The sequence below is a fragment of the Balaenoptera borealis genome (genome assembly GCF_965194805.1).
Source record: "Balaenoptera borealis genome assembly, chromosome: 13".
In the NCBI taxonomy this organism is placed as follows: domain Eukaryota; kingdom Metazoa; phylum Chordata; class Mammalia; order Artiodactyla; family Balaenopteridae; genus Balaenoptera; species Balaenoptera borealis.
The window spans coordinates 28,353,193-28,375,328 of NC_138870.1; positions in this window are offsets into that span (position 1 = coordinate 28,353,193).

Consider the following 22,136-nt stretch of genomic DNA (forward strand, 5'->3'; position numbering starts at 1 on the left):
TAGATAATCGTATCTTCTCAATTGTTATTGGCTGCCATTGATGACATTATTTTCTGAGGATGATTTTACAAGGAAGATAAGTGTGTTTCCTAGTAAGCATCCATTTTGATATATGAGCATCAAATCCAGATGGAAAAAGTAATAAATAAAGTAGCAAAACCACCTCTATCCCTGCCAGTAACTGAGATCTCTAATCATAGTTGTAGTTCTCTCACATGCACTACTTAATTTAGAATTTTGATAAAGTCCTCTAGTCTCATAGTTTCTATTGCTAAAATTAATGTTTGTTATGTTATGGAAACATGAATATATTCTTAAATATGGCTGAACTGTTTCCCCCCAATTTCATATTTTGAAGTCCTAACCTCCAGTACTTCAGAATATGACTGTTTTTGAAGATGGGGGTCTTTAAAAATGATAAAATGAGGTCATTTGGGTGGGCCATATCCAATAAGTCGACGTCCTTATAAGAAGAGGAGAGGGAGGAGAGAAGATGGCGGAAGAGTAAGACGCGGAGATCACCTTCCTTCCCACAGATACAGTAGAAATACATCTACACGTGGAACTGCTCCTACAGAACACCCACTGAACGCTGGCAGAAAACGTCAGACCTTCCAAAAGGCAAGAAACTCCCCCCGTACTTGGGTAGGGCAAAAGAAAAAAGAAATAACAGAGACAAAAGAATAGGGACGGCACCTGCACCAGTGGGAGGGAGCTGTGAAGGAGGAAAGATTTCCACGCACTAGGAGCCCCTTCGCGGGCAGAGACTGCGGGTGGCAGAGGGGGGAAGCTTCGGAGCCACGGAGGAGAGCGCAGCCGCAGAGGTGCGGAGGGCAAAGCGGAGAGATTCCCGCACTTCCCGCACGGAGGCTCGGCGCTGACCAGCACTCACCAGCCCGAGAGGCTTGTCTGCTCAGCCTCCGGGGCGGGCGGGGCTGGGAGCTGAGACTCGGGCTTCGGTCGCAGGGAGAGGACTGGGATTGGCGGCGTGAACACAGCCTGAAGGGGTTAGTGCACCACAGCTAGCCGGGAGGGAGTCCAGGAAAAAGTCTGCAGCTGCCGAAGAGGCAAGAGACTTTTTCTTCCCTGTTTCCTGGTGCGCGAGGAGAGGGGATTCAGAGCGCCACCTAAACGAACTTCAGAGACGGGCGCGAGCCGCAGCTAACAGCGCGGATCCCATAGCAACAGGGGCGCAGAGGGAAAAACGGAGAGACTCCCGCACAGAGGCTCGGCGCCGAGCAGCGCTCACCAGCCCGAGAGGCTTGTCTGCTCCCCCGCCGGGGCGGGCGGGGCTGGGAGCGGAGGCTCGGGCTTCGGTCGGATCGCAGGGAGAGGACTGGGGTTGGCGGCGTGAACACAGCCTGAAGGGGTTAGCGCACCACAGCTGGCTGGGAGGGAGACCGGGAAAAAGTCTGCAGCTGCCGAAGAGGCAAGAGACTTTTTCTTGCCTCTTTGTTTCGCGGCGCGCAAGGAGAGGGGATTCAGAGCGCCGCCTAAACGAACTCCAGAAACTGGCGCGAGCCGCGGCTATCAGCGCGGACCCCAGAGACGGGCGTGAGACGCTGGGGCTGCTGCTGCCGCCTCCAAGAAGCCTGTGTGCGAGCACAGGTCACTCTCCACACCGCCCCTCCCGGGAGCCCGTGCAGCCCGCCACTGCCAGGGTCCCGTGATCCAGGGACTACATCCCCCGGGAGAACGCACTGCGCGCCTCAGGCTGCTGCAACGTCACGCCGGCCTCTGACACCGCAGGCTCGCCCCGCCTCCTCTCTACCCCTCCCTCCCCGCGGCCTGGGTGAGCCAGAGTCCCCGAAGCAGCTGCTCCTTTAACCCCGTCCTGTCTGGGCGGGGAACAGACGCCCTCAGGCGACCTACACGCAGAGGCGGGTCCAATTCCAAAGCTGATCCCCAGGAGCTGTGTGAACAGAGAAGAGGAGGGGAAATCTGTCCCAGCAGCCTCAGAAGAAGCGGATTAAAACTCCACAAACAACTTGATGTGCCTGCATCTGTTGAATACCTGAATAGACAACGAATCATCCCAAATTCAGGAGGTGGACTTTGGGAGCAGGATATATTAATTTTTCCCCCTTTCCTTTTTTTTTTGTGAGTGTATATGTATATGCTTCTGGGGGAGATTTTGTCTGTATAGCTTTGCTTTACAATAGCTTTATTTTACTTCACTATATTATAGCTTCTTTCTTTCTTTTCTTTCTTTCTTTCTTTCTTTCTTTCCTTCCTTCCTTCCTTCCTTCCTCCTTCCTTCCTTCCTTCCTTCCTTCCTTCCTTCCTTCCTTCCTTTCTTTCTTTCTTTCCTTCTATTTTTTCTCCCTTTTACTCGGAGCCGTGTGGACGAAAGGCTCTTGGTGCTTCAGCCAGGCATCAGGGCCGTACCTCGGAGGTGGGAGAGCCAACTTCAGGACACTGGTCCACAAGAGACCTCCCAGCTCCACGTAATACCAAACGGCAAAAATCTCTCAGAGATCTCCATCTCAACATCAAGACCCAGCATCACTCAATGACCAGCAAGCTACAGTGCTGAACACCCTATGCCAAACAAATAGCAAGACAGGAACACAGCCTCATCCATTAGCAGAGAGGCTGCCTAAAATCATAATAAGGCCACAGACACACCAAAATACACCACCAGACGTGGACATGCCCACCAGAAAGACAAGATCCAGCCTCATCCACCAGAGCTCAGGCACTAGTTCCCTCCACCAGGAAGCCTACACAACCCACTGAACCAACCTTAGCCACTGGGGACAGATACCAAAAACAACGGGAACTACAAACCTGCAACCTGTGATAAGGAGACCTCAAACACAGTAAGATAAGCAAAATGAGACGACAGAAAAACACACAGCAGATGAAGGAGCAGGGTCAAAACACACTAGACTTAACAAATGAAGAGGAAATAAGTAGTCTACCTGAAAAAGAATTCAGAATAATGATAGTAAGGATGATCCAAAATCTTGGAAATAGAATAGACAAAATGCAAGAAGCATTTAACAAGGACGTAGAAGAACTAAAGAGGAATCAAGCAATGATGAAAAACACAATAAATGAAATTAAAAATACTCTAGATGGGATCAATAGCAGAATAACTGAGGCAGAAGAAAGGATAAGTGACCTGGAAGATAAAATGGTGGAAATAACTACTGCAGAGCAGGATAAAGAAAAAAGAATGAAAAGAACTGAGGACAGTCTCAGAGACCTCTGGGACAACATTAAACGCACCAACATTCAAATTATAGGGGTCCCAGAAGAAGAAGAGAAAAAGAAAGGGACTGAGAAAATATTTGAAGAGATTATATTTGAAAACTTCCCTAATATGGGAAAGGAAATAGTTAATCAAGTCCTGGAAGCACAGAGAGTCCCATACAGGATAAACCCAAGGAGAAACACGCCAAGACACATATTAATCAAACTGTCAAAAATTAAATATAAGGAAAACATATTAAAGGCAGCAAGGGAAAAAAAACAAATAACACACAAGGGAATCCCCATAAGGTTAACATCTGATCTTTCAGCAGAAACTCTGCAAGCCAGAAGGGAGTGGCAGGATATACTTAAAGTGATGAAGGAGAAGAACCTGCAACCAAGATTACTCTACCCAGCAAGGATCTCATTCAAATGTGATGGAGAAATTAAAACCTTTACAGACAAGCAAAAGCTGAGAGAGTTCAGCACTACCAAACCAGCTTTACAACAAATGCTAAAGGAACTTCTCTAGGCAAGAAACACAAGAGAAGGAAAACACCTACAATAACAAACCCAAAACATTTAAGAAAATGGGAATAGGAACATACATATCGATAATTACCTTGAATGTAAATGGATTAAATGCTCCCACCAAAAGACACAGGCTGGCTGAATGGATACAAAAACAAGACCCATATATATGCTGTCTACAAGAGACCCACTTCAGACCTAGAGACACATACAGACTGAAAGTGAGGGGATGGAAAAAGATATTCCATGCAAATGGAAATCAAAAGAAAGCTGGAGTAGCAATTCTCATATCAGACAAAATAGACTTTAAAATAAAGACTATTACAAGAGACAAAGAAGGACACTATATAATGATCAAGGGATCGATCCAAGAGGAAGGTATAACAATTGTAAATATTTATGCACCCAACATAGGAGCACCTCAATACATAAGGCAAGTACTAACAGCCATAAAAGGGGAAATCGACAGCAACACAATCATAGTAGGGGACTTTAACACCCCACTTTCACCAATGGACAGATCATCCAAAATGAAAATAAATAAGGAAACACAAGCTTTAAATGATACATTAAACAAGATGGACTTAATTGATATTTATAGGACATTCCACCCAAAAACAACAGAATACACATTTTTCTCAAGTGCTCATGGAACATTCTCCAGGATAGATCATATCTTGGGTCACAAATCAAACCTTGGTAAATTTAAGAAAATTGAAATCGTATCAAGTATCTTTTCCGACCACAACGCTATGAGACTAGATATCAATTACAGGAAAAGATCTGTAAAAAATACAAACACATGGAGGCTACACAATACATTACTTAATAATGAAGTGATGACTGAAGAAATCAAAGAGGAAATCAAAAAATACCTAGAAATAAATGACAATGGAGATACGACGACCCAAAACCTATGGGATGCAGCAAAAGCAGTGCTAAGAGGGAAGTTTATAGCAATACAAGCCTACCTCAAGAAACAGGAAACATCTCGAATAAACAACCTAACCTTGCACCTAAAGCAATTAGAGAAAGAAGAACAAAAAAACCCCAAAGCCAGCAGAAGGAAAGAAATTATAAAGATCAGGTCAGAAATAAATGAAAAAGAAATGAAGGAAACAATAGCAAAAATCAATAAAACTAAAAGCTGGTTCTTTGAGAAGATAAACAAGATTGATAAACCATTAGCCAGACTCATCAAGAGAAAAAGGGAGAAGACTCAGATCAATAGAATTAGAAATGAAAAAGGAGAAATAACCACTGACACTGCAGAAATACAAAAGATCATGAGAGATTACTACAAGCAACTCTATGCCAATAAAATGGACAACCTGGAAGAAATGGACAGATTCTTAGAAATGCACAAACTGCCGAGACTGAACCAGGAAGAAATAGAAAATATGAACAGACCAATCACAAGCACTGAAATTGAAACTGTGATTAAAAACCTTCCAACAAACAAAAGCCCAGGACCAGATGGCTTCACAGGTGAATTCTATCAAACATTTAGAGAAGAGCTAACACCTATCCTTCTCAAACTCTTCCAAAATATTGCAGAGGGAGGAACACTCCCCAACTCATTCTACGAGGCCACCATCACCCTGATACCAAAACCAGACAAAGATGTCACAAAGAAAGAAAACTACAGGCCAATATCACTGATGAACATAGATGCAAAAATCCTCAACAAAATACTCGCAAACAGAATCCAACAGCACATTAAAAGGATCATACACCATGATCAAGTGGGGTTTATCCCAGGAATGCAAGGATTCTTCAATATACGCAAATCAATCAATGTGATACACCATATTAACAAATTGAAGGAGAAAAACCATATGATCATCTCAATAGATGCAGAGAAAGCTTTCGACAAAATTCAACACTCCTTTATGATAAAAGCCCTGCAGAAAGTAGGCATAGAGGGAACTTTCCTCAACATAATAAAGGCCATATATGACAAACCCACAGCCAACATTGTCCTCAATGGTGAAAAACTGAAACCATTTCCACTAAGATCAGGAACAAGACAAGGTTGCCCACTCTCACCACTATTATTCAACGTAGTTTTGGAAGTGTTAGCCACAGCAATCAGAGAAGACAAAGAAATAAAAGGAATCCAAATCGGAAAAGAAGAAGTAAAGCTGTCACTATTTGCAGATGACATGATACTATACATAGAGAATCCTAAAGAGGCTACCAGAAAACTCCTAGAGCTAATCAATGAATTTGGTAAAGTAGCAGGATACAAAATTAATGCACAGAAATCGCTTGCATTTCTATACACTAATGATGAAAAATCTGAAAGTGAAATTAAGAAAACACTCCCGTTTACCATTGCAACAAAAAGAATAAGATATCTAGGAATAAACCTACCTAAGGAGACAAAAGACCTGTATGCAGAAAATTATAAGACACTGATGAAAGAAATTAAAGATGATACAAATAGATGGAGAGATATACCATGTTCCTGGATTGGAAGAATCAACATTGTGAAAATGACTCTACTACCCAAAGCAATCTACAGATTCAATGCAATCCCTATCAAACTACCACTGGCATTTTTCACAGAACTAGAACAAAAAATTTCACAATTTGTATGGAAGCACAAAAGACCCCGAATAGCCAAAGCAATCTTGAGAACGAAAAATGGAGCTGGGGGAATCAGGCTCCCTGACTTCAGACTATACTACAAAGCTTCAGTAATCAAGACAATATGGTACTGGCACAAAAACAGAAATATAGATCAATGGAACAGGATAGAAAGCCCAGAGATAAACCCACACACATATGGTCACCTTATCTTTGATAAAGGAAGCAAGAATATACAGTGGAGAAAAGACAGCCTCTTCAATAAGTGGTGCTGGGAAAATTGGACAGGTACATGTAAAAGTATGAAATTAGAACACTCCCTGACACCATGCACAAAAATAAACTCCAAATGGATTAAAGACCTAAGTGTAAGGCCAGACACTATCAAACTCTTAGAGGAAAACATAGGCAGAACACTCTATGACATACATCACAGCAAGATTCTTTTTGACCCAGCTCCCAGAGAAATGGAAATAAGAACACAAATAAACAAATGGGACCTAATGAAACTTAAAAGCTTTTGCACAGCAAAGGAAACCATAAACAAGACCAAAAGACAACCCTTAGAATGGGAGAAAATATTTGCAAATGAAGCAACTGACAAAGGATTAATCTCCAAGATTTACAAGCAGCTCATGCAGCTCAAAAACAAAAAAACGAACAACCCAATCCAAAAATGGGCAGAAGACCTAAATAGACATTTCTCCAAAGAAGATATACAGATGGCCTACAGACACATGAAAGAATGCTCAACATCATTAATCATTAGAGAAATGCAAATCAAAACTACAATGAGATATCATCTCACACTGGTCAGAATGGCCATCATCAAAAAATCTAGAAACAATAAATGCTGGAGAGGGTGTGGAGGAAAGGGAACACTCTTGCACTGTTGGTGGGAATGTAAATTGATACAGCCACTATGGAGAACAGTATGGAGGTTCCTTAAAAAACTACAAATAGAACTACCATACGACCCAGCAATCCCACTACTGGGCATATACCCTGAGAAAACCATAGGTCAAAAAGTGTCATGTACCACAATGTTCATTGCAGCTCTATTTACAATAGCCAGGACCTGGAAGCAACCTAAATGTCCATCGACAGACGAATGGATAAAGAAGATGTGGCACATATATACAATGGAATATTACTCAGCCATAAAAAGAAATGAAATGGAGGTATTTGTAATGAGGTGGATGGAGTTAGAGTCTGTCATACAGAGTGAAGTAAGTCAGAAAGAGAAAAACAAATACAGTATGCTAACACATATATACGGAATCTAAGGAAAAATAAAAAAGGCCATGAAGAACCTAGTGGCAAGACGGGAATAAAGACACAGACCTACTAGAGAATGGACTTGAGGATATGGGGAGGGGGTGGGGTGAGATGTGACAGGGTAAGAGAGTGTCATGGTCATATATACACTACCAAATGTAAAATAGATAGCTAGTGGGAAGCAGCCGCATAACACAGGGAGATCAGCTCGGTGCTTTGTGACCACCTAGAGGGGTGGGATGGGGAGGGTGGGAGGGAGGGAGATGCAAGAGGGAAGAGAAATGGGAACATATTGTATATGTATAACTGATTCACTTTGTTATAAGGCAGAAGCTAACACACTATTGTAAGGCAATTATACTTCAATAAAGATGTTAAAAAAAAAAAATGATAACCAAACACTAATGAACTTCAGATGAATTGATGTAAAAGAAAGTGAATATGGAAAAGCTTTGAGACAAAATGAATAAATAAAATTCAGTGTGAGACTAAAAAAAAAAAAAAAAAAAAAAAGAGATTAGGATACAGATATGCGCAGATGAAAGATGATGTGAAGCTACAAGGAAAAGACAGCTATCTGCAGCAAAGGAGAGAGGCATTAGAAGAAACAACCCTGTCAACACCTTGATTTTGAACTTCTAGTCTCCAGAACTGTTTGGAAATAAATTTCTATTGTTTAAGCCACACAGTTTGTGGTACTTGCTGTGGTAGCCATATCAAACTAATACAAAGTCTCAAATGGCTGTTTTGAGAAAGAATGGGAAAGTCTAGAAAAATTGTTATTTACTATCTCTGGAGAGGTAAACCTTTTCCTTTTGGTAGGGAGTTGGGCGTGAGGGATAGGGTAGTTGATAGCAGAATTCTCAAATTTTAGTCAACAATGTCATGATCTGTCTATGATCCCTCATTTCTCTTATTCAGGAGGTGATTGGCAGAAATAAGATAAGAAAGATCAACATGTTCTGAAACCAAAAAACATCCATGATACATATCATTTTAAGTACAAAGAAAAAAATCACAGGGCAATACCATAGGATGATTCCATTTATATGTAAATTCAGATTCCTGTTAGTCCCTATGTCTAGATATTGAAAAATTATCCCCAATCAAGCATGGCAGGGTAATGTTAAGGGGGAAGATCTTGACTGCTGAATAAAGTCAAATGTACTTCTCAAAATTGTTTTGAAAAGAAAATGCTTGGATTTTTCTTGTTTAAACTTGCTTTTAGGGAATTTATTATTTTTAAAAAAGATTTTAAAATTTTATTTATTTATTTTTGGCTGCGTCAGGTCTTTGTTGCTGAGTGCAGGCTTTCTCCCGTTGCGGCCAGCAGGGGCTACTCTTTGTTGCGGTGCGCGGGCCTCTCATTGCGGTGGCTTCTCTTGTTGTGGAGCACGGGCTCTAGGTGTGTGGGCTTCAGTAGTTGTGACACATCAGCTCAGTAGTTGTGGCTCATGGGCTTAGTTGCTCCTGGGCATGTGGGATCTTCCCGGACCAGGGGTTGAACCGGTGTCCCCTGCATTGGCAGGAGGATTCTTAACCACTGCACCACCAGGGAAGCCTGGGAGTTTAAAGCACTAATTTAAAAAATGACTTATTAAAATGAGAAATTCATGGTAAGACCTGGCAGACACTTTCACTGTAGTAGAGATGTTATAAAAATTTGTTTAATGTCTTCTGGCTAATACTGTTCTTTCTAATATGCATTTCAGCATTGGAAAGAAATCTGGTGGTAGACTAAGCTTACATTGGTATCTTCTTTAATTGAGTGCTTATTATGGGTTACACACTATTGTAAGCACTATAACACAGTGGAGAATAAGACAGACAAGGCCCCTGACTTATAGCTTATATTCTAGTGGCGGTGGTGGTGGTGGTGGTGAGATATATGGTATTCGGACAATACATAAACATGATTTGTCAAGATAACTATGCACAGAGTCCGTGTGTAGAAATTACTGAAAAGGAATGGCATTTTCTAGACAGGCACTAGCAGGATATTGGACTTGATGGTTTTCAAAGTGATATTAAGCAAATTGTTTCCCCTTTAACTCAGTCTCTTTCTGGGAATAATTCATTTTTCATTCATTTTAATCTTAAGATGGACTATTATTGGGGCCTTTAATTTTTTAATTTGTAGCCTGGCAGTTAGAGCCTACATTAAATGATAGTATACAGACCATAGGGTACTTAATTTTCAATTGTTATGTTTTATTTATCTTTAATAATCACAATCAGGAGAATATTTAATAAAGATTATCTATGTCTAGTGGAAAGTGATAGCCAGCTAGGTCTTGTAATCTTTGGATTGGCATAAATTCTGTATTTTGGGTTAATTGTGCAATCATCCTCACTATTACTCATCTACTTATTAATTCATTCTCTTCCAACCCACAAGTATTTTTTCACTTAATGAAGCAGTAAAAATTAATAATTTTATTAATTTTCAATCCTCAAGAGCAAACTTTTAATACTCTATGTGATGAAATATGCAGTAGACATAAAGTACTTCTGCTGATTACTCAAGTATGATTGTTAGCTTGAAGAAAAGCACTTGAGTTGTAAGCTGAAAAGCAGCATTTCCTTGAAACCAATATTTACTTGGAAGAACAACTGACACAAAGCTATGGTTATTTTGACTTGGGTATTAATATAATTTTCTTGAAAATGAACAATGTGAGCCTATCAGTTCAAGAAAAGTAATTGATGATATTTGCCAACCCACAAGTATTTACTGAATGCCTAAAACTGTTCACAATTTAGATTTAAGAAAGTGAATTTCTAGGAAGCAAAAAAAGGCTAAGATTTTCGAGGTATATTCTCATTGCACTGGAAATCCTAACCCAAAGGAATGGGTATGTAAGAATGCAATTTTGGATATCCACTGAGTAAGTGGAGAAGATTGGATTAGTCCTCAAGAAATTTATGCACATGAGTAATTTCTAGTGAGGTTGGGAATTGAAGTCATCCTGTTTGTTGTACAATGTTATTATCTAGTGTTTTTCATTTATTCAACAATTATTTAATGAGTGATTTCCATAGAAAAGGAACTATATTGATCCTGAAAGGAATATAAAATTGAATGAGATTCTGTCCCTTCCCTCAAGTAGTTTATATCCTAATAAGGAAGATGATACATTCACATAGGTGACTGTCTGTAAGGCAGTATGTAAAAAACCTCTATATCAAGGAATTTCATGGCAGAAATTTTAACCATTAAATTATTGAATGCATTGTGGAGGGACTTGAAGGCCAGGTTAAGAATTTTAAATTTTATTTGATAGGTAGTGGGAATCCATCAGAGATTTTTGAACAAGATTAATGGAAACGGGCTTCCCTGGTGGCGCAGTGGTTGAGAATCTGCCTGCCAATGCAGGGGACACAGGTTCAAGCCCTGGTTTGGGACGATCCCACACACCGCGGAGCAACTAGGCCTGTGAGCCACAATTACTGAGCCTGCACGTCTGGAGCCTGTGCTCCGCAACAAGAGAGGCCACGATAATGAGAGGCCCGCGCACCGCGATGAAGAGTGGCCCCCACTTGCCGCAACTAGAGAAAGCCCTCGGACAGAAACGAAGACTCGTACGCAACCAAAAATTAAATAAATAAATAAATAAATAAAACTATTAAAAAAAAAAAAAAACCTACGTAGAAATACCACTGTTTAAAAAAAAAAAAAAAGATTAATGGAAACAAAGCAGAATTGGGCAGCACTAAATTGCTCTTCATACCACATTGGTAATGCATATTAACTTATTATCTGTCTTTCCTTTCTAAAATGTAAGTTCCAGAAGAGTAGGGATTTTGTTTTGCTTTATTGCTGTTATTGCCAGCTTTCAAAACAATGCCTGGTATCTGGTCAATTCTCAAATATTTGTTAAATAGTGAATGGATTAATCCAGAGGTTCTCAAACTTTCTTGGTTCATGGTGGAAAAAAAAAAAAAGAAAAAAGGAAAAAGTAATAATTTCAATTGATTTTCAAACAGTACTTTTTTTTTTTTTTTTGTATCACGGTAACTATAGAAAACTCAGCTTCAAAGGATATGACGTCAATTAAAGGAATGTAGTGTGAACTAATGGTGAAACTGAACTACCCTGAACTAATAGTTAATGCAGTATTCAATAGAGGTCAAGATATGTTTCACTTGAAAATTTAACATATCTTGCATTAACCCTATAAGTTTCCTGCAGTGCCCCGGGGTGCCCTGATGCGCAATTTGAGATTAAAAAAATGAGTCCCTATATCCTCACTGTTCTTCTATAGGACATATTCCTATGATCCTACTAAATTTAGTATTTTTAGCCAGGTTTTACTTTTCCCAGCTGCTCTAATTCTGGGCTTCAAGCCATTGAACAGATCACAAAGTGAAACAGATTTGCACAGTAAGAGTGCCAAAATAATTGTGCAATTAACCAATGTATCATGATAATTTATCAGTATAACTAGATCGACATTTTAAATTTGATCTATGATAGAAATGTGTTATGTGGAACATATTCCTATGGGATGCTCCAAGAAAAAAAGAGACCAATATTCAAATAAAGGTTGTGAGATCTGCAAATTGCGATATTTATCCTCAATAAAAGTGTAGGTGTAAATTATCTTATCTTTTTTTTTGGCCGCGTGGCAAGCAGGATCTTAGTTTCCCGACCGGGGATCAAACCCATACCCTTGCAGTGGAAGCAAGGAGTCTTAACCAATGGACCACCAGGGAAGTCCCATGTAGGTGTGATTTTAAGTCTTGCCATCGATTAATAACTTTTGGAGAAACGTCTATTGCTACGTGAAATATACTCATCAATTATAGATCAAATCCTCAATTCTAAAAACATTACAAGGTGAACATTATAAGGTAAAAAATGCTTTGAGAAGCCTCACATTTAAAAAAGCTTGTTTATTTTTGTTTTATCCAGGGTTTTCCAAAATTACTTGACCACAAATGTCTTTTTTCATATATCACCTATTCATATATTGTGACTCCAACTATCAAGAAATTCTGCGTTATCATTTGGCTGTTGTTTAAAAATAGACCTCAAATATTTTGATTCAAAGATGTTCAAAGGATGCTTTTAGCAGTACCTTGAATTTTTTTTCTGATCAGATTTCCCACTAGGTGGTAGCGTTACAACATCACAATCCTTCACAATAATGGCCTAGCAGCTCCAATTCCCCAGGCATTTACTGAGTGCCTGTTATGTGTAAGATACTGTCTAATGATATACAAGCTAGTGACTTTTCTGAAACAAGGATCCAGGTTTTTTCACTCTCAGGCTAATGCTGTTTCCATTATATACAGCATATGTACTTAAGAAAGCAATTGCCTAATTTTCTTAACCAAAGTCTTTGAGAAGCTATATACCTACAAACTTGTAAAAGAAAAATTTCTGAGGAGTTTATACAAGGCAAATCTCTTTATGAGAATGCAAAACTGCCAGCACAAGATTCATGAAACCTTAGGAGAATTTTTCATGAATTCCTAGACCCCAGAAAGGTGAGAGATATAGTATATTCTAGAAAGAGTTCAGCTCAGGAAAATTTACAGAGTAGACCTAAGCAGTTCTAGCACATAAGATGAATACATATACTCTAGGTCATAGTGTGATCTATGGCTTGGATAACTGTCTTATGATTATGAAACTGCTTGATAGACTGTTGTAATGGTACAACAAGAAGTGACCTTAAGGTCACTGAGGTTAAGGGAAAACACATTATTTGTCAGGATCACAGGAAAATTTCTAACATACTCATGAGCAGAGTAAAATCTAAGCAGATCTTTAGATTTTTAGATTATTATTCTGATTTTCATCATTTCCAATACCTTTGATATATATCTTTCTACTTGAAGATATATATCCAAATCTGCCTATCCAGAGCTCCCTGTCTTATGAGCAGAAATCTATCTGATTCACAAGACTCCAAGTTTTTCCATCATAATATGGGATAATCTCATCATTCCCAGAACCTGCCATGGTGCCTAGCACACCATGGGTAATCTCACAGGTATGGATGGATCTATTCTGACCTATCCCCTCATCACCATACAGTCAAATAGCTGTGCCTGTAAACTGGAGGTAATGGGGATAATTTGATAAAATCTTCAGAGCCCTCCTTCATTTTTGGTAACATCTATTTTTAATAGTAATATTTTGGAAAAAGTATTGTTGCTTTTCTTGCCTATCACATATTATTATGATTTTATATTATATTGCAAACTCCTGTCCCACCCTGATATTTATATATGTTTTTCTATATTTTCACCTAGTATCACTTATTTTTTATGCTGACATTTAAATCTTTAATCATTCTAGAATTTTTTTGTTCATAAGTTTAGATAATTTTCTAATACCACTTATTGACTTACCTATCCTTTCCCCACTGATTTAAGGTGTCACATTTGTCATGATTTTTACATATAATATAATAATAATGCAATCCATAACTGTATACAAAATGCAATAATAATACGATAGTAAACATAGGTAATTTATATATACAATATATATTAAAATGTATAAGATATATTCATATATAATATATAAGACAGCATATAATCTGTTTTATAATTTTATTATATTTTACAGATTTGTTTATTTCCCTGATTTTTTATTGTGGAAAGGACAGAATATATTACTTTTTTCTTTGCAAAAAATCAGTAACCATATTTAATAAATATTGTCAATATAGTCCCAATATATATAAATTGACAGATGTATGAAAATCTAGCTTTAATTGCTGTCAAAGCTGAGGATTATGGGAGATAACAGGGGACTATGGTGACAAAATCCCTGTGCTGAGTAGGAGTCTGCAAGTTTTTCAGATGTACTATTAGGGACATCTCAGATAGGTCTTGCTTATGTTTGAGAAACATAGTCATTGAGAATTATTCTTAATAACACATTATCTCCTTTCCTGGAGACATAATCATTAAATATTTAAGGACAGTTGAAAGAAAGACCAGAATAATCCCAAAGAGCAAGATAACAGTTTTCTCATTCTCAAGTTTCTGAAATAGAAAAAAAAAAGGATGAAGGATGGATATTAGTAAATTGTATGAGGTTATTATGATGATTAAATGAGATACCAAAAAATTATCCCACCCAAATTAGATGGCTAATGATATTATCTTCCCTAAAAGAGGTTCTATGAGATCCTTGTGGGCAATAGAGACTTTAGTAAGAATACAGAAAAGAAAAAATTGCTCAGATGTGGAGCTGATAAGCCTTCTTCACATCTGATGAAATAACAACTGGATGGACCACAAATGAATATTAGATTTACATTTTTCAAACTATGGAATGTTCTTCTTTCTCTGAAATATGTGCCTAATGCTATACACTTCACAGGAAAGTTTATGTGATTTGACCATATGCGTAGAGTAACCTTTTAATTTTTTTTGAGGAGGGAGGGTCTCATACACCTTTGTTAATTAGTTTTGTAGGTTAGGTCAAAGTAAAGTTCTTTAATTTGGAGATACACTGGTGAGTTCTAGCAGGCCTCTTGTTAATGAGAAAATTATTAATAGGTTAAGCCAGAACGTATTTGATCTGTGTTTTTGAGGAGGAACATTCAAAGGGCTTATCTCTGTAGGTCTGAAGCCTCTAGATTAGAAATCATTTTACTGGGTCAGACAGTTTTAATATCAAGTCAAGAGCTTTGTACTTCCCTACTTTTGCAATGCAAAAGCCACACCTTAGCCAGGTGGAATCATAGGCATGGGACACAAAACCATCCCTGTGGATTGTTTTATTGGAAACTCAAGAATAGAACACTTAGGCAGCAAGAAATTAAAAACCTTGTGTGGTAGACTGATGGCATTAATGACTCTCTCTATCCACACTCTTTGCTATGTAAATTTGTAGGGCCCTCCCACTCTGACTCTGGGCTGGGCCATGTTACTTGCTTTGTCCAATGGGTAGTTGTAATGTTGAAAGGAAGCAGGACCCTCTGTTCCTTCCCCGCCATGTCTTCAGCCTGCCTTTTGTCTGTGAACAAAAGCTTTAGCCAAAGAATAAGTTTAATCAGAGAAGTGAGAAAATGCAGAAACAAAGGAAAACAGTCCAACAAGACTAAATAATAATTTAGTCATTAAGCATAGTCAAGGACCTTTAGTTTCCTCTCAAGGGCTATAGATAATATTCTGAGCCATATCCTGTGAGCTGTCTTATAGGTACTGAAACCTCCACCACATGGAAGAAGTTAGCTGCTATGACATTAGCTGCCACAAGCCCGAGAATTGGCTTCAAAGAAATGGGAACAAACTGACCATGGAACTGAAGATTAATTGTACTCAAAACAATCAAGATGATGCTGGTCAGACCACCAATGACCAATTTCAAGGCTGTCAGAGCTGACTGTGCTGTTTCTGCATGTAGTCCCCTCCCTCTGTATATAAAAGCTCTTACCCCCTGATTGTTGGGGGCGGGGGGAGTCGGCCTTTGGACAGGAGTCCACCGTACCCCCCACCCCCAGTTGTCGGAATCCAAAATAAAGCAAACTTTCTTTTCCACCAACCTTGCCTCCTTATTGGCTTTTGAGCGGCGAGCAGCCAGACCCCACTTTCGGTTACAAGGTGACCACCTGTCCTGGTTTGCCTGGAGTTGAGGGGGCTTCCTGGATTTGGGAAAGACCAGGCAAACCAAGATGAGTCTGTCACATTAAGAACTTGGCAAAGTGACAAAGCAGAGGCTGGAAGAGAGCCTTCATTTGCCACTCTTGCCTCATCTTTGAGGAGATTGCTCAGGTTGGTTTGCTGGATGGTGAGAGATACCTGGAGCAGAGTTGTGTTCTCCCAGTTCTCCCAGCTGAGGATTCGTATGTCAGCTGATCTTTAGTGGACCATGCATCCATGTATGAGCTCAGCCAGATCTGTTCAAATCCAGACTCTGAGCTAAATAAATATCTGTTGTTGAATGCCACTGTGGGTGTTTGCTATACAGCATTATTGTGCAGTAGATAAGTGATACACCTAATTACATTTATTTAACATATATATTATTTAGATTTACTGACAAATTAGGGAATAAAGAACAGAACAGCCTTTAATCTGTAAGATAAGAACATTATATTTATGTATTTGTGTTTAAACTTGTTTTATAATTTAGATATAATTATTATCCTATGCCAGATGATTGAACTGATGACTTTTCAGGATATGGCTGGAGGATCAGAGATGTCATTTAGTAGAATTCAGTGCACAGAGATTTGGTAATCATTTCCCAGCATAGTTTGTGCCTGCTGCTTCATGGCTGTTGGTGGTTCTAAGTCAATGGCTCCATGTTGTTCTGGATGAGAAAAACTGGTCCTTCTCCTTCTCTACCTTCTCAGCTGCTTCTCTTCATTATCTGAAGTCATGTTTCAATTTTCTGGAAATTTGTCCACTTCAGTGTTTAGCAGGGCATCTCTTTGTAGAATCCATTACCATTTATTTTCTCATGAAAAACAGAACTTTGTAGTTGGAAGGAACTACATAATAATTATTCTCTCAGTTTTCTGAGGAAGAAACTTAGATTTACAAAAGTTAAATTACTTTGCCCCAAGAGCACTTAGCAAATTAATTGCAGAAGTAGGATTGGAGCTTGAGGACACTGACTGTTAGTCTAAATGTGTTTTAATCACCTCAGGAAAATTTCCTCAGGGACAGTAGAGCGTTTTCCCCCTCTGAGGGTAGGAGCCTAGTTTCTGTGGGTGCCTCACTTCAAAACGACCTCCTACCATAAAGATCTGAGAGGTTTGTTTCTCCTCTGGATAAAGCCAATTGTGTAACCCAAATGGCCACCCCAATTACCAAGTGAATCTAGGATGGACTATGTGTGACAAATGGTGCTCTCAAGTTCCTACTTGAGGACTAGTTATCATTTAGCTTAAGAACATGAATGCAATGTGTTGAATATGCCTGGCTATATAAAAGGGTGAGATTTCTTTCTGTCTTTGCAGTCTTTTAGTGGATTACCTGTGATGTGCGTAACATTCAGGTTTAATGCTTATTCAATAATAAAACTGTTTTCTTTCCCTTCTACCTTTGTGGAGAGGATATCTGAGTTGGAAGGAGTGTTGTTTTTTTGGGATTTTTTTTGTTTTTTTTTTTGCTGCACAACTTGCAGGACCTTAGTTCCCCAACCAGAGATCGAACCTGGGCTTCCTGCAGTGGAAGCATGGAGCCCTAACCACCGGACAGCCAGGGCACTCCTGAGATTTTGTTTTTAACTACATTTGCACAACACATGATAAATAGTAGTGAAACAGAGGGAGGGGAGAGGAACAAATGTTGCCTGCACTAGGAGGAGTTTTTATGTGGCTTTGAAGAGAGAAATTAGGGTCAAAAGGCACTAAAATGAGAGAATGGATGGGAGAGGAAAAAGAAAATTTTTAATAAATACTATTAGTCACTTTATATATCCATTTTCTTTCACAGCATTCAAGAAACAGTGTAAAAGACGGGTTTAAAAATTGAAATGGCTTTTGACTACGTGGACCATGATTATTGACTATGTTGTGTTAAAAATTGAAATTACTTTAGTATATTGTTCGTCTGGCCACAGTATCATTCTGGTCCTAAACAAAACAAGCTGCAGATTTACAGCAATATAAATGAAATGAAGATTTATGGTTCTGAAATCTTACCTTCCTTCAGTTGCAGTCAGGAGGCACACATGCCTCAATCTCTTTAGCATATCCTAACTAGATTTATCTTTCAAAACCACTTAAACAAACATATCAGTAGAAAAATGGGCAAAGGATATGAGTAGGCAATTGAAAATTCATATTGTGAGTACGTGTATAAAAAATTGTTGAAATGCACTAGCAATTAAGGAAATGCAATTTAAGGTAACCATGATACACTAATTTTCACTTGACAGATATAAAATGATAATTTCCAATTTAGATAAAAGTGTGTGAAAAGGGGAGTTCTCAAAATTTAAATTGTTGTAACTTTTTCAGTAACAACACGTACATTAAAATATGTAATTTCCTTTGATCCACAATTTTTCTTCTAGAATTGTATCCGTAGAAATAACCTGACAATATTCTCACATCATTGCTTTTAACATCAAAAATTTGAAAATGTTATAATAGCCAAGCAATAGACTTGATAAATTATTGTATATCTATATAAAGTGTGAAATAAAATTTATATTTATATTTTATGGCAAGACAAGAAAAACTTAAACATAAAAATTTTTTTCTGCCCTTTGACCTCCTCTCTCCCCTCTACTGTGCATTGTGTAACTGCATTATGCATCAACCAGACCTTCCCCATTGGCAGAAATACTTGCTCAACAATAAAGAGCAATATTCTCCTAGCATCAACTAGACAACTTTTTAAAAGATAATATTCCTTCTTAATCTTTTTTCCTTTCTTTTTTTTTTTTGGCCACACCACGCAGGATCTTAGTTCCCCAACCAGGGATCAAACCCGTTCCCCCTGCAATGGATGGAGTCTTAACCACTGGACCGCCAGGGAAGTCCCGCTTCTTAATCTTGTAAGGGGCCACAGTGACCAATGATGATGCTTAGACCTGGATTGTGTAAACTGTCAATAATACGTCATCTAATGTATAGCCCTCTATCTCAAAAAACTTATGTAGCTGTGCTTTGACTTCTAATGGGTGAAACAGTTCTAGGAGTTTTCTGAGACGCTGTTTTAAGGTTATAATCCTCAATTTGGCTCAAATAAAATTATTTATTTTTTTTTCAGATATGGGCTTATTTTTCATTGAAAAATACTATTTAGCCATTATTATGATTTTTAAGGCTCATTGACTTGTAAAAATAGTCTTAACATCATGTCAAACCAAAAGAGTAGATTTCATAATGGCATGCATTGTATAATGCCATTTTATGTAAAAGCATCTAGAAGGACGTATATCAAAGTATTACACTAATTATTTTTATATCTATGTATTTTTTCTTTTCATAACAGCTCTATTAGGATAATATTCCATAACTGTGTTAATTTTACATATCTTTTGTTAGGTTTAATCAGAGGCTTATTATTTACTATTTTTTTAAAGCATCTTTATTGGAGTATATTGCTTTACAATGGTGTATTAGTTTCTGCTTTATGACAAAGTGAATCAGCTATACGTATACAGATATACCCATATCTCCTCCCTCTTGCATTTCCCGCCCCACATTTCCTATCCCATGCCCCTAGGTGGTCACAAAGCACTGAGCTGATCTCCCTGTGCTATATGGCTGCTTCCCACTAGCTATCTATTTTACATTTGGTAGTGTATATATGTCCATGCCACTCTCTCACTTCATCCCAGCTTACCCTTCCTCCTCCCCATGTCCTCAAGTCCATTCTCTACATCTGCATCTTTATGCCTGTCCTGTTCCAAGGTTTTTCAGAACAATTTTTTTTTGATTCCATATACATGTGTTAACATAAGGTATTTGTTTTTCTCTTTCTGACTTACTTCACTCTGTATGACAGACTCTAGGTCCATCCACCTCACTACAAAAAACTCAATTTGCTTTATTTTTATGGCTGAGTAATATTCCATTGTATATATGTGCCACATCTTCTTTATCCATTCATATGTTGATGGACACTTAGGTTGCTTCCATGTCCTGGTTATTGTAAAGAGAGCTGCAGTGAACATTGTGGTACATGATTCTTTTTGAATTATGGTTTTCTTGGGGTATATGCCCAGTAGTGGGATTGCTGGGTCATATGATAGTTCTACTTTTAGTTTTTTAAGGAACCTCCATACTGTTCTTTGTAGTGGCTGTATCAATTTACATTCCCACCAACAATGCAAGAGGGTTCCCTTTTCTCCACACCCTCTCCAGCATTTATTATTTGTAGATTTTTTGATGATGGCCATTCTTGCTGGTGTGAGATGATACCACATTGTAGTTTTGATTTGCATTTTTCTAATGATTAGTGATGTTGAGCATCCTTTCATGTGTTTGTTGGCAATCTGTATATCTTCTTTGGAGAAATGTCTATTTAGGTCTTCTGCCCATTTTTGGATTGGGTTGTTTGTTTTTTTGTTATTGAGCTGCATGAGCTGCTTGTAAATCTTGGAGATTAATCCTTTGTCAGTTGCTTCATTTGCAAATATTTTCTCCCATTCTGAGGGTTGTCTTTTGATCTTGTTTATGGTTTCCTTTGCTGTGCAAAAGCTTTTAAGGTTCATTAGGTCCCATTTGTTTATTTTGGGTTTTATTTCCATTTCTCTAGGAGCTGGGTCGAAAAGGATCTTGCTGTGATTTATGTCATAGAGTGTTCTGCCTATGTTTTCCTCAAAGAGTTTGATAGTGTCTGGCCTTACATTAGGGCCTTTAATCCATTTTGAGTTTATTTTTGTGTATGGTGTTAGGGAGTGTTCTAATTTCATACTTTTACATGTACCTGTCCAGTTTTCCCAGCACCACTTATTGAAGAGGCTGTCTTTTCTCCACTGTATATGCTTGCCTCCTTTATCAAAGAAAAGGTGACCATATGTGCGTGGGTTTACCTCTGGGCTTTCTATATTGTTCCATTGATCTATGTTTCTGTTTTTGTGCCAGTACCATACTGTCTTGATTACTGCAGCTTTGTAGTATAGTCTGAAGTCAGGGAGCCTGATTCCTTCAGCTCCATTTTTCGTTCTCAAGATTTCTTTGGCTATTCGGGGTCTTTTGTGTTTCCATACAAATTGTGAAATTTTTTGTTCTAGTTCTGTGAAAAATGCCAGTGGTAGTTTGATAGGGATTGCATTGAATCTGTAGATTGCTTTGGGTAATAGAGTCATTTTCACAATGTTGAAGAACATGTCCAAGAACATGGTATATCTCTCCATCTATTTGTATCATCTTTAGTTTCTTTCATCAGTGTCTTATAATTTTTGCATACAGGTCTTTTGTCTCCTTATGTAGGTTTATTCCTAGATATTTTATTCTTTTTGTTGCAATGGTAAATGGGAGTGTTTCCTTAATTTCTCTTTCAGATTTTTCATCATTAGTGTATAGGAATGCAAGAGATTTCTGTGCATTAATTTTGTATCCTGCTACTTTACCAAATTCATTGATTAGCTCTAGTAGTTTTCTGATAACATCTTTAGGATTCTCTATGTATAGTATCATGTCATCTGCAAACAGTGACAGCTTTACTTCTTTTCCGATTTGGATTCCTTTTATTTCTTTTTCTTCTCTGATTGCTGTGGCTAACACTTGCAAAACTATGTTGAATAACAGTGATGAGAGTGGACAACCTTGTCTTGTTCCTGATCTTAGTGGAAATGGTTTCAGTTTTTCACCATTGAGGATGATGTTGGCTGTGGGTTTGTCATATATAGCCTTTATTATGTTGAGGAAATTTCCCTCTATGCCTACTTTCTGCAGGGCTTTTATCATAAAGGAGTGTTGAATTTTGTCGAAAGCTTTCTCTGCATCTATTGAGATGATCATATGGTGTTTCTCCTTCAATTTGTTAATATGTTGTATCACGTTGATTGATTTGCGTATATTGAAGAATCCTTGCATTCCTGGAATAAACCCCACTTGATCATGGTGTATGATCCTTTTAATGTGCTGTTGGATTCTGTT